Below are 14,952 nucleotides of genomic sequence, written 5' to 3'. Positions count from 1 at the left end.
CAATTTGTGAGGACTGGAAGAAGGAAGATTGCAAACATCACACAAATTGTCTTCCTGGTTCTAGATTAAAATATAGAACTGTGTTTATTCTACCAAGAAAAGATAATGAAATACATATGAAATACACTAATTTGCATTCATCTAACAATCATACATTTACTAAGCCTCTCCGTAGGGTCTCTGAAGGGTCTGGAATTTCCCCATATTTACAAGCTAAAAAGTTAGTGCTGCCAGTTTCATGGGTATAGGCAGAAAACACAGTCACGACTCATTAGAGACAAGAACATTATTACTTATAAGTACAACATGTAGGCTGAGCTTTCCATCCATGTCAGTTTCCCCCAAGTCCACTGGGAGCAACATAGAGGACTCAGGTAGATGCTGCACCCATAGTAGATTTGTGTTAGAGCTGAGAGATGTGAGCTTGGGGAGTCTATCGCTTTTAGAGCAAGATTGCTCTTTGTCCCAGGGAGAGATGTTACTTCATTCCTCAAGGATGCCCTGAGAAAAGGCCTGGATAGAGAGCAAAGAGTGGCCAGAACCTCACATTCGTGGCATACCCAGTATGATTTCAGGGATGCTCTGGGTCCATGGTGGATAGCCTCTTCCAACACTAAGGAACTCATATCTTATAAACAATGTGTCTGTTGTAACATGCATAACCACTATACACATATATTTGCAGTTTCAAAGCATTATTATTCCCTGTTTTTAGCAAATGAGGAAGTTGAGGCTCAATGTATTTGAATAAGAAGCTAAAATCACAAGTAAATGACATGGCAGGCACTGCAACATAGCATTCTTAGTTCATAGCCTAATGCTACTATCATTAACCAGTTTACCTCACTGCTAAAGAATTTTCAAGCCATGTTGGCTCCATGTTTTAGTAAGAACTTTTCCATTATTTTATTTATTGCTCTCTACATTTCAGGAAATGAGCACTTCTTTCCTGAAGTTGTTCATCTATTGCTGTCTTTTGATTCAGTCAGTCTACTGTGTTCCTACATCTTTTCTTCCTTTAGCTTGGAAAAACCTGTTTATTTCTAAAGGCCTTTCACAAAGTTCTAGGAAATAGACTCAAAACAATGAAATTGCCTGTTATCTTAGAACTGTAGAATTGTAGAAATAAAATGTACATTAGACTCACAATTTAACCATCCCATCTTCATTTTAGGAATAAAAAACAGAGGTCCAGAGAGCCTCAGTGAATTTCCACTCAAGGTCACAAGTCTTATTAGTGGAAAAGAGAAGACCAGAACCCATTTTTTTAATATCTAAAATTCAGCATTCTTGTCATTATACTACGTTATATCATGAAAGAAAAAGAATTAAAGGATATTGGTAGAAGCTTACTGCCTTCACATTATATGTTCTCAAGTTTGGTTTAGTAACAATAGGACTTCTGTTTTACATATACAAGATAATACTTAGCTGTCAAAATAACAGAATTATAATTCCTTATAAGTCATGAGTTCCAAACTCAAATGCTCTTCTAAGATCAGCAGGTATTTCAATGTGTGAAATAGCTGATGTGATCAATGGAAGGAATGGAGTCTATGGCAATCTAGAGAAAGCACAGCCATCTAGACACACTCTGATTTAATATTTCCTAAATACCACATGCCCCCCAAATCCATGTCTGCCTCTGGCTTTGACCTTCTTGCTGCCATTTTGCAATACCTTACCTGAATAGTGTGGTTTTAAAAGATTTTTTTATATCCTTAAATATGATTTTTGTCACATAGACTTTCAGAGCTAAATGGGATATTAATTACAGCTGCTCTAACCCATCATTATGCTGAAATGGAAATAAAGAAGATTCAGTGACATGCTGAAGTCCACAAAGCTAGCTTGTCACACGAATTGTGACTAGAACTAGATTTGCATACTCCTAGTCCACTGTTTTTTCTACTTTATCTTGAAACTTTAAAAAAAAAAATCCTATTTTGCAATGAAAGCAATGGGAAAATTAGATTTGACATGTTGCAGTGTATTTTGTACATGACTTCTGGAGAACCAATTAATAATTACTTATTGAGTACTGTATATTACCAAGTGACATGGGGCATACAAAGATATAGAATATTTTTGTTTATTTCTGTCTTCTCCAGTTGGGAAGTCAAAACTAATATAGGAGAATAACTAAATGCTATAATCTTTGGCATTGACTTTAAATATAATAAAACTTCAGAAAGAACAGAAAGTATTGGTGACTGAAAGCCTTAACTCTCCATATCCCAACAAATATTTTTAGTAGCATATTTTTAAAAACCCTCTTTCATGACCAAAGGAATACTATGATATTTACTAGAAGGTGCCAGTACTAGAATTATGTGTGTGCAGGTATATGTGTGCTAGAGAGACACTGAATTGGAATCTTTGCTATTCATTATTTATGTTAAATTATAATTTTTGCCATTGATATCTTAAATATCTCCTTGGGCCTATTTTGACGTTTATGGCAAGTAGAAAAATGGATATAAAAGGTATGCCAACTCAAGTTGTGCTGGAATGGAGAGAGATACCTACCCTCTGATGGAGGTGTTATTAGAAACACCAGTTAAAAAAATAATGCCACAACTATTGCTGTCTATGCCTTTTGACTTATGTTTTCTTTTTACTGGTATTAAAGTTCCATTTTTGTACCCTGTCATGCTATAGTCAGCCCTACTCTAATAGTTGTATCCTGGTAGAAAATTTCACTCCTATGCCTATTGTATTAGGGCTCTCCAGAGAAAAAGAAACAGTAGGATAGAAAAAGAAACAGTAGGATATATATATATCCTACTGTTTCTTTTTCTATATTTATAATATATATAAATATATTTTATTTTTATATATTTTTATATATTTATAATATCTATATATAATATAGATATATATGATTTATTATGGGAATTATATCATTAGCATGTGATTATGGATGCTGAGAAGTCCCACCATATGCTGTTTGCAAGCTGGAGAACCAGGAAAGCTGGTGTTGTAAGTCCAAGTCTGAAGGCCTTAGAACCAAGGGTGTAAGTTCTGGAGTCAGAGTCCAAAGGCTTGAGAATGTCTAAGGGCAGCTGTCATGTCTAAGGGCAAAAGAAGATGAACATTCCAACTCCAGAAGAATTTGCCCTTCTTCTGCCTTTTTGCTTTATTTGACTCCTTGATAGACTGAAGTTGCCTATCCATGTTCATGAGAATGGATCTTCTTTATTCAGTCTACCGATTCAAATGTAAACATTTTCTGGAAACACTCTCACAGACACACACAGTAATAATGTTTTCTAGCTATCTGGGCATCCCTTAGCTCAATCAAGTTGACACATAAAATTAATCATCACACCTGCTTTGCAACTTTGTTGCCATTCTTGGCAGATTTATCTCTTCTGCCTCTCTTTTCCATCTCATATGCTCAGCCTTATTACTCTGTCTGGAGAACTTTTCCTTCATAAGTACCTTGAAATTAATCCTAATCTAGGGGTCAGAAAACGTTTTCTGTAAAGGGTGAGATAGTAAATATTTTTGGCCTTGTGGGCCGTATGATTTCTGTCACAATTATTCATATCTTTGTGGCAAGGAAGTGGCCAGAAGCAATTGGTAAACAAGTTGGTTGGCTGTGTACCAATAAAGCTTTATTTGCAAAAATAAGTGATGGGCTGGATTCGGCCCAGACCATGGTTTGCCAATCCCTGTTCTAATCCATTGGTATCATGAGGAGTGTTTATTCCAAGGGTTGAACCAGATGATACATGATTGTGTAGGAAGAAGCTTCTATTTATATTTTTTCTATATCTTCTGAATACAGTGTGTATTTCAGTGTTAGTTTTATAGTGTATGTGATATGTTAATAAAGTAAAATAGGAATATAGTTTATAATATAAATAATGTTAAGCAGTAAGATAAATAACTTTACATATATTGGGGTAGCTGGTGAAAATTTTTTTTAGTAATAGCAGTATGCAAAAAAGATTAGAAAATTGGAGGCACCTGCTCCACCTTTTCACACTTTTCACAAAGACTGTACATTTGGAATATATCACTCCTGTGCTTGTATAAGTGAAAGGAATTCTTAGTATAGGGAGCAGTGAGTATGAGATGTGAAATAGTGAAAGGGTTCTAGAGAATGTTAGAACCTTATTAATTCTCACTGTCTTTACTGTTCTAACAGTTTTTGGGGAAACTGTCTCAGCTACTAAACATTTGACCATTAGTTCATTTATCCCTTTAGTAGTAATTATTTTCCCTTTGACAGTCACAAGAATATTAGGAATTACTGCTTTCTACATATTGTTAAAATAAATTCTTATTCTGTATAAGATACTATTCTCTAATTTTATTGATGGCTCAGACCATGTATTTTATATATTTTATAGCTTTTGTTAACCCTGCAGTGTCTGACAGTATGTTTGATATGCAAAGAGCAACATGCTCATAACTAAATAAAAAGTAAACAGGGTTGCCTGAAAGCCCTGTTCGTCTCTATAGAGACCATAGTTCAAGATGTTGGCCTACTGTCTGTACCAACACTTCCCAACCATTTTTTTTGAAAGTTATGATAGTTATGAGATTTTGTGTGTATTTTTTATCCATTCTTCCTAGCCCTTCTCCAAACAATCTACTCCTAAACATGCCACTGGAAGTACTAATTTTTATGTTAACATGAATAAGAATTAATTGATTTTAAGAACTTTTTTGTTAATTCCATAAACCCATTTGATACAGTTTTAGTACCTTGGGGCTGTTGTAAATCTAGAGCAGAATGTCTCTGCTTTCTAGTAGTGTACTTTTATTCTTGTACTAAAGAAGTTGTATGAATTATCTGTGGCTGCTAAACATTTAAGTATGTATGCATTTAAAGAGAAAGTTGCAAATGTAAAATATGATGAAGACAGTTTTGCATTTTTGGTGTGGCCTTGTCAACTTAGCATTTGGATTAAGTTGATAACACAAAGCAAGCTATGTTAGTATACTGTCTTGATCAGCTTTTCTTACGTGCATTTTGTGGCAGGTTGGCTGTCTCCACACACACATTTGCAGAATTACTCTGATTTCTTGTCAGAATATTTGAAACTGAAGTAGGCCTTTTGAACCTTTACCAGTGCTGTCAAAATGTTAGCATAATTAGTCATTATTTGTTTCTCTGTTAAGAGCAGGATCCCTCAGATAAAAAAGTTACTCTCTTACTTTCCAGTAATTAGTTGTAATCTTTCAGATAGCCAAAATTGTAAGTATAAATTCCCTCTTCCTAAGATGGAAAAATTCTTTTAAATTGTCTGAGGAAAATAATTTCAGATACTAAAATCTTATTCAGAGCATGCCTAAAAATGTCGCTATGAGTTTCCATCTGTACTTTCTTATTTCTCTTTTTGCTTTCCTTTCATGCTTACCAGTGGGTCTCAGTTTCTATTTGTATTGAAACAAACCAGACATTTGAACTTAAGGAGGTGTCTTGGGAAGTTGGAAAGACAAGGAGAGGAAAAGGATGAATCTTTACTGAGTGCTTAATTTATGTCAGATGTTTCTTCAAGACCATTCTCCTGTGTGAAAAGCTTCTTTTTATGGGTCTTAACATGTTTATTGTCATTTATTTATGTATTTGATTTTTGGTTGACTGTGGGGCAGAATAAGTTAATAAAAAATACAGGTAGTATTTAGGCGGTCAAATGCCAATGTGCTATGGGGGTGTGTGTGTGTGTGTGTGTGTGTGTGAAGTGAGGGAGTCATCAGTGAGTGTATAGAGGGAGAATAGAGGAAGTCGTCAGGTATGTGATTGCTTTACAAAAATTGTTGGTGACATGTGTGTCATTATTTGTAAGTGCCAGTGAATATCTTACTTAGTGTGTTATCAGTTGTAATGACTTTATATTTGTGGCAGATATAAGTCATTCTATTTTTGTTTAAATAGATTGACTTTAACACATTAAGCTGAAACATGCATCGAGATACATACATAAAAATTCACTCAATATTTATACTGGATTAGATCAAGTGACTGGATTGAGGCTCTTGGGCTTGTTATGTTGGAGCATATGGACAAGTTGTGAGGCTAGAAAAGATGTATGGTGTTTTAAATTTCCTTCTAATTATATAATCTTATCTACATCAATAAAAGTTTATATTTAACTTTATAAGAACTGTATGGTGAGAAAAATAATTGTACTCATCCATACATCTGTAAAACATAAATTAGATTTTGATAAAAAGTAAAGTGATTCTTGATAAAGTTCTGAATGTTAATGAAACAAAAATTCCCATCTGACTCTAACCATTTTCTATTCTTGTAGTATCTTTTTTAGTGATATAGGCTGATTTTTTTGGCACCCACATATAGCAAATAACTGTGAAACATTTCAAACCTCAAAGTGACACTAAAACTGTGAAGTATGAAATGGAAGTGCCAGAGCGTGTGAGACACATTGCATAGCACTGCTCAGTAATTCAGTGTGTGCATGCAAAAGAAATGACAACACCATTGCAAGATGCAACATGATTAATGCTACAAAAAAATTAAATAAATAAAAACAACCTTTATTCTCAAACACTCTCTCATGCCTTAAAGTTACCACTTTCTATGTTTAGCGGCCCTGCCCTAGTAATTACACCTTTTCGTCCCATGCTGTGAGGAACAAAATGATACATGAATATTCTTCTTGCTATGTCAAGGTTACTAAATGGTTATAAGCAAGGACTGTGGCGTTTTAGGCTTCTCCATGAATGCTTTTGTTTTTCCCCCAACACATGAAAAAAATTATTTTTGGTCATTACTTTGGTTTTTATTTCTGTCTGTCACCCGCCACTAATGACTGCTCCCTTCTCAGGTTTCCTCAGACAGTATCCCAGCTGGGGTTAAATGAATTCTTTCAGTTCTCAAAATATTATTGAGGGCCTATGTTAGAGTGATCCTATAAATGTACCTGTTTCTGAGCCTCAGTTTGTATATTTGTATGCCTCATTTTTGGGAAGCATGTAAAGAGGGATTTGGGGTTATGACTAAGTCTCCTATATTCTCCAGTTCAAATACGATGGGAAAGAAAGATGAATTCTACTAGAGTATCCCTGATGATTTCCTTAGTGGACTCAGGAGTCCTGCCAGGTAAAACAGATGCTGATGAATTTATGTTTCTTTTGCTTTTCACAATAAAAATATTAATAATAGTAAGTGTTCTCTATTTCTTGAGTGCTCAGTACTTTCTGTAAGTTGTTTATAGCTTATTTAATACATCACAATCTAATTTATAATGTTCAGAAGTATCACTCACCAATTTTAAGAAAGAGGAAACAGAAGTTCAGAGAGGCTAAGTGACTTTCCCAAGGCAAGCAGTCAGGCAGCTGAGTCTACTAAATGGCCATGCTCCTGACTTAAGTATATCACACTCTATGGTTTGGTGCATTTCCTGAGAGAATAAATTTTTTTGAGTTGTTTTCAAAAATCCTTGTCCTGAAAGACATTTGCAACAGGATAGTTACCACTAGAGGGTTTAGTAGGTACTCAGTAGGTACCCATCTGTGAGCTAAAAGAGAATAGTGCCAAAGCCGTAAAGGTACCGAGAACAGCCTTCTTTTCAGTGATGAGAGAGCTGGGGGACATGTGTGTATGTGTGGGAGGGGTGACCTGATAGAGGTACATTTGAGGACATCAGGAGCTGCCCGGAGAAGAGAGTGAGAATACAAAGGTGTTTAAGCTTGGAGAGCAATTACAAGGGGCCAGATTAATTGATGGACTAAAGATAGTTTAAACTTCTGGAAGTCAGCTCTTAACAAAGCTCCATTTGGGCTATCTGTGAAGGAGAGGAGTATGTCAGACCTGCTTAGATTAAGTTTTAAAATCTTTATGTATGCCTATATGTATGCCTATCTAGCTATCTTGACAGGAAACACAGAATTTCTACATCAGAGACAGACTGTGATTACTCAGAGCATCTTGCCTCAGTTTTCCCATGCCTCGGTCCTCTTTGGGGCAACACAATGAGGGCAAGTGTTATCTACATGAATAATGCAGTTAGTACCACAAAAAAGGAACACTGGATTTATGAATCTCAGAACTTAAGTAGGGCATCAGGCACATTTTCCCCTCCTCCACTGCAGGGAGAGAGAGGGAAAAGAAAGAGAAAGAGATAGAGGGAGAGACAGAAGGGGAGGGAAAGCAAGTGCTTTGTAAATGCAAACACACCCAATCTGGAGACAGGTGGTGAACTAAAGGTCCCCAGGTCTATCATTCTTTGAAATGTAAGTAAATAAATGGCACAAGGGGAGGTGCCTGTAAATCTCCCTCAAGGTCTCTGTCTTTAACTTCCATGGCTTTTTTTTTTTTTTTTTGCCACTCAAACCCCTTTTAACCCAGATGCCAGAATTCCTTGCTCACAAAGCTCTGACTCTACAGACACGTGAAAATATTCATGAAGAATTGTCTCCTGGACGCTTGTTTTAACTTTTTTTATGGGGAAGATCAGGATTGGCTGACTAGGGATATATGCCTCTATCTTTCCATCAGATGGACTAGAGCCCAGTAAGCCTGAGCAAAGGCTCAGATTTGATAAAGGTATTGAACTGTAGCCATATCTGTTATTGTTGGAGAGGGTAATCCAGGGAAGATCAATCTAAACACATTTCTTCTGGGCAATTTTGCTAAGCCTCTGACCATGGTATTTATTTGGTAAAAATTCACTTTTCTCACTAGTAGATAATGGTATTATTTTCTTTTTTGGGGAAGAGTGTATACTATCTAATTTGGCAAAGACTTGATGAGCACTTTTGTATCTTATAACTGACATGGGAGAAAATTGTTGATGGAGAAGTTTTGGTCATGGAAATATAAAGCACAATATAACTTTGCATTTTGTTTTCAATATGTTGTGCTATTACTAAAAGTTTACATATTTCAGATAATATTTTCATATCATTTTGTCTTATGGCACTTATAGTCTTATACTGTATGACATTATGTGTCTGACTCATCTGTTGTATAGACCATAATATCATGTTGTTAAAATTCATATCTTTATAATCATCAACATCACTAATTTTATTGAGTACTTACTATGTACCAGGCCTTGTGCTAAGGACTTTGCATGTATCATTTACACAATCCATATGACAATCTATTATTCTTATGTACTTTTTTACAAAGGATGAAGCTGAGCTCAGATGTGATATAACTTGTTGAGGGTCATACCGGTGATAAATTGTAAAGTTCAAATTTATACTTACTTAAGTCTGTCTGCTCTCTTAACCACTTTTCTGAATTATCTCTCATAATTAATGCAATATATTTACCTGGAAGATAAGATTTAAATTCCTGAAATATATGTTAGCATAAAAGACATTGAATTGGTTTTCATTACATTGTCTTTATTAGAGTTGTACAAACTTCATCTTACTTTTCATTACTATCATGTTTTTAGATTTCTGAAAATAGTTATGTTTTTGTAGTACATTTTGCTCTATTGCTACACACATTGAAGTTTCGTGGTGAAGTTAAATTGCACGGACAAAACATGGATTAACTTTCAACTCTTCTACTAACATTGTAGAGAACTTTATATTCTTAAGCATTTAATTCAGCTCTGCCCTCAGTTCTTGGCTGAGTTTCATTCATTTATTCAGCAAACATTTATTGGGTGCCTAATATATGCTAGGCCAGTCACTGAGATATTTGTTCAATCAATATTATGAACAATATTATGGGATTATGGGATTATGAAATATAAACTTTGCTAAGTGGAAATGATGTTTCCTTTTTTTTCCCCTATAACCTCCATGGTCCCTAGCACATGGCTAAAAAGAATAGTGAATAACAACTTATTAGTTAAATGATCTTATTGAATTGAGGACAATAATTATTTACATGAAGGTAGAGTAGGAAAAAAATCTGTATAACGAAGTACAAAGTATTCAGACAACCTGTCTAGCACAGATGTCTTTATTCCCCTACCTTACATCAAATCTGAAATTCATTATATCTGTACCTAGTAAACACACTAATAAATTATTTCATTTATCCAATTAATATTTATTGGGCTTCTGATTTATAATGCTATATGTGAGTTAGAAAGAGAATAAGAATGTTTCCATTCTTAAAGAACTCATAATATACCAGGGGAAGTTCATTCATGCAATAAGTATTTATTGAACATCTATTATATGCCAGGCATTCTTCTTGACATTGATGATATAGTTGTGAATAAGTGAAGCTTACATTCTGCTGGGAGTAGATAGGCAAAATGCAATTAAGGAGCAAACAGATAAGATAATGACAAAACATGATAATCACAATGAAGGCAATGGAATGATTTAATAGACTAACTGTAGGGACACATTTTAGATGCCAATGCCATGAATGCCTGTCTTAGGAACTTATGTATTTGATTTGAGATCTGAAGGACAAGAAGGACCAATGGTGTGCTGGTAAATTTGTTCTGCAGGGGGCAAAAAAACCTGATTTACGGCATGTCCTGACTCCCAGGGTATAAATATTCTCACCCTGGCTGATTTAAGGCTACCAGACATTTAATCTGGATTGCAAAATTCCTTATAATTAACAATCAACTCTTTTTTTTTTTTACGCTGAAATGACTTTATTTTTTTTTATTATACTTTAAGTTCTAGGGTACATGTGCACAATGTGCAGGTTTGTTACATATGTATACATGTGCCATTAATGGGTGCAGCACAACAATCAACTCTTGAATACTGGTACAAATCAGCCCTGAGGAGGAACAGGCCTTGACTTATTCAAGGTCCTGAAGGGAAATATTGTGGCTGCAGCGTAATAGCAGATAAAATGATAGTGATGTTAAATCAGCTGAGAGAGATAGGCATAAATTAGATAATGTGTGGCCCTGTAGGTAATGGCAAAGACTTGATTTAAGAGTGGTAGAAAGTCATTGAATGATTTAAAGACGAACGTTATGATCAGATTTCCATTTTTAAAAGATATGCAGGCCTCTATTCTGTAGGATGGAATAAACAGAGGACAGAGGAAAGACCAGAGAAAGTGATTTTTAAATCTAGGAAAGAGATAATGATGGCTTAGATTGGGTTATTGTTCCACCTTTCCTTTCCTCCTCCACCTTGGTTTGGAGTATATTTTCTTGCTTCACTAAATTTGAGATTGACCCTATCTTGTTTTGGCTAATGGAAGATGAGAAGGCATGATGCAGACAATGACTTTAAATGTACGTAGTAGTTTATCTTGTCTCTTACACTTTTTGATCTACCAAGAAAAGACCATGCCCCAGGTGGTGGCACCTATCTAGCCTGATCCGTATAAGCCAGCTGACTCATAGCTTGAAGCAGAACTGCTCTGGCTAACTCAAAGGACCATAAGCAAGAGACATCTAAACTTACAAACTGCATTAAAATGTCTCTTTAATGGAAGAGTTCCATTAAATAGATTATATTTGAGATAGTAATTAATGCATACATAAGTCTGAAATTTTGAGGAGAGATATGGGCTGGAGAATAAAGTTTTGGAGTCTTTGGTGTGTGAACAGTATTTAAAGCCATGGATGGAACTGGATGAAATTTCCTAAGGAATAAGTGAAGTTAACATAAACAAAAAGGCTTAAGACAGAGGCTTAAGATATTTCATTCATTGGAGGTCTGATAGAAGAGGGAGAGTCAGCAAAAGAGATTGACAATGAGAAGCAGCATCACAGGAGGAAATCTAGGAGAAATTTTTGGAATCTTTTCATAAAAGAAAATCATTATCATTGAGTGCTGCTGTGAAGGCTCAGCAAAAAGCTGACAAATACTTGTTCATTGGGTGTGCTACCATGGAAGTCGTTGTATCTTTGATGAGAGCAGTTTTCACAGAGCAACCACTGTACAAGGTAGATTGGGAGTGTAGTGATGAAAAAGTGTGGTGAGAAAGAGCAAACAATATATGTAGACAACCAGTCTAAACATTTTGTTATGAAGTGTGGAGAAACTGAACAATAGGAAGAGAAGGTTTGTGTTTCAAGTGCTAGCTAGCTATGATTATGACTGCATTAAGTAGTAATCTAAGTTAAAAATCTTTAATTTGACCTTTTTCAATTCTTTTACCCATCTCACTTACTATTTAGCCCAAACCTTCACAACCGTTAACAAATCTCAGCCTGCTTCCCTCAGTAAATGACCTTACCTCCTACTTCATAGAGAAAATAAAGGTCTTCATGGTGAACTCACTGGAAACTTATTAATAGCCACCCAAAATCTCGTCTATGGTTTTAGAAGATGCCTCTTCAGGTATGAATTCTATCCCATTCTTTCTGTTTTCTTTCAGGAACCTATCTTATCTATTATGTATTATTTGCCCTCTTTTATGTCTCCATCTCTCCTTTCCTATAACCTATAAGCATACTAAAGTTTCTCTCATATTAAAAATATATTGACACTATAATTTACTTTCTCAAACTTGTGTTTCTGTGGTGATCATTTCATTGCTGTCTGTTTCTTCAAACCACATACCTCTTGAAAAGGGAGTCTACATTGATTACCTCCAATAACATTATTCCTTCAACCCAAAGAAATCTTGTTTCTACTTCCATTAAATTGTCCAATGACATCCCAATTACAAAAGCTGAAGGGTACATTTCATTCCTTGTTTTAAATTCATGAGATAATGAAAATAAAGTTTCACAGCACTGTATTTGGAATTATGTAATTATTTGTAGTTAATTTCATTCCTAAGAATGTTGACTTCATAATCTCCGGGTTCTTTTTTGCATTCCTAGTGCCTAGCAGACTGCCTGTCACATTGTAGGTATTCAATAAATACTTGTTGAATGAATGATTGAATAAATGGATGGATGCATAAAAACACAATGTCTGTCCTCAAGAAACCATCAGAGTTCACAGTCTAGTGAGGAATTGGCATTCTATATAACACACATGTGCTTGAAATTCCAACAGTAGAAAATTATATGACATCTACCCAGCCCACACACTAGAATGTGAAATGTCAGTAAATTGCAATCTGTCATTCTTGACTAATGAATCTGTCTATAAATTTGAAACTTTAAAATTTTTAAGTTTCATTATAATTCATATGGAATTAAATAAAATTTAAACAGTGGGTCTTAAAAAGAGAGAAAGGTGAGAAAACCATTTTATAATTATTCAGTGTACAAAATATAAAATCTCTCATTGTTTGAATGAAAATGATGTTACCGACCTGAAGCACTTTCATAGTAGTAAGTCTTTGTGTAGAAGAGACCTTAAAGCTCTTCTAGCCCAACTATTTTCACAACATAAAATCCCCTCTACAATGTTCTTCTGAAATTTTCTGCTAACAGATATCTGTGATGAGGAACACACTCCCTTTTCTGACACTGAATTTCCAATTTGTTTGAGCTTTAAATTCTAGAAAACTAGTTTCCAATAACACATTGGTTCAGTTTAACTATTTAACATAGACGATTTTTACAACCTGAAATAGAGATGCTGTTTTATTTTTTGTTCTTTTTTTTTTGTGGAAGGATGGGGAGAAATAGGGATTCTTTATGAAGGTCAGGAGAGCAGTGGGAATTAGTGGAAGGAAGTATGTATATAGTATCTACGGTATCCGAGAAAGTAATGGAAAGAAATTAATCCATGGCACTGGCAAACAGAAAAGTGATACTGAAAAATCTATGTGACTGAATAAGAGGTATTAAATGTTTTATTTATTGATTCTTATAACAAATGTTTGTTGAATGTGCTGGGTATTCTAAGGAAATGCTGAGTATTCAAGGGAAATAAGTCCCAGTCCACATGATCAGAGAGTTTACAGATTAGTAAAGGGATGATGGGCCAACCAAACAATGAGTGCTGCAAATTGTTTCAATGTTAAGATAGATTAGAGAATATCCCTTGTACTGAGTCTTGAAATGACTAGCAAAATGGGGAACAATTAAATTAACAAGTTGATTTATCAGGTAGATATAAGACATTGCTCCTAAGAATTAAATAATATACTTATTTTCAGACAAATATGGAGCATTATGAAAACTGACTACACAATGGTATATAAAGTGGGAGTCAACCAATTTCAAAGAATTAGAATTATACAAAACCTGTTCTCTGACTACTGTGATGTTAAATTAGAAAACAATAACACCATGATAATTTAAAATTCCATGATTTGGAAATGAAAGATTATTTATGGAAAGTATGGAGGATGGGTTAGAGTTTCATGGTTGGATGCAGGAATCCAAGCGGAGAAGCTGCTAATGTACCAGATGAAAGATGATAAGGGTCTGAATTGAGAGAGTATGAGTGGGAAAGGATAGAAGGGATTTAATAACTCTATTAGGGGATTGAGGGAGAGTGAATAGTGGAGATGACTTTCAGGCTTGTGGATGGACAGTAGTGTCATTACGTGTGAGAGGGACATGTTGATTGAGATAGAGATAGTTGGCTATTCAAATTTGGATCTCAAGAGTGGTCTAAGCAAGATATACGGATTTGTGCACATTGAAGTGCTAAATATAGCCAAGGTCATGGACCATAACATTCAAGTAAAGGGTTAGAAGGTAGCCAAGGAAAGAAATAGCTTTGGGGGACACACAATAGCTGGAGGTGGTCAAAGCAAAATGAGCCCATGAAGGAGAAAGGCAAAATTGTCAGAAATGAATGAAATTGAATGGATGATTGATTTCAGGTGAACAAATGATTGAGCTCAGGTGAATGAATAATTCCAGCTGGACTCTGAGGAGCAAATAGTAAGTAGTGTTAGAGACTAGAGTCTTTTGGTTGGGAGTTTTTGTTGTTGTTTTTCTTTTTTGCCTGTCAGCTCATACCTAAGTTGGCAGTTTTAATGCCTTACATTCCTTTTGCTTAACTTCATTGTAAGACCTCTAAGAACTCATCACTTTACCTCTGTTTTTTTTTTCGCCCTGGTCTCCCTTTTGGTCTCTCTTTGAATAAGTATTCTAATCAGAAGTTATTTATAATTTATATTTCAGAACTGAAATTCTAGTTTGGTGGAATTGGTTTAACTAC

General features: G+C 35.0%; 1 protein-coding gene across 6 annotated transcripts in view; it reads left to right on the top strand.

The window, feature by feature from the left end:
* The window catches only part of IQCM (IQ motif containing M), a 505,544-nt gene that overhangs the window by 130,824 nt on the left and 359,768 nt on the right, over positions 1 to 14,952 (top strand). The gene's annotated exons all lie outside the window — the stretch shown is intronic.

The sequence above is a fragment of the Pongo pygmaeus genome, chromosome 3, assembly GCF_028885625.2.
Source record: "Pongo pygmaeus isolate AG05252 chromosome 3, NHGRI_mPonPyg2-v2.0_pri, whole genome shotgun sequence".
Taxonomy (NCBI): Eukaryota; Metazoa; Chordata; class Mammalia; order Primates; family Hominidae; genus Pongo; species Pongo pygmaeus.
The sequence above is the reverse complement of the archived record's forward strand: the minus strand, read 5'-3'. Positions and strand labels throughout refer to the sequence as shown.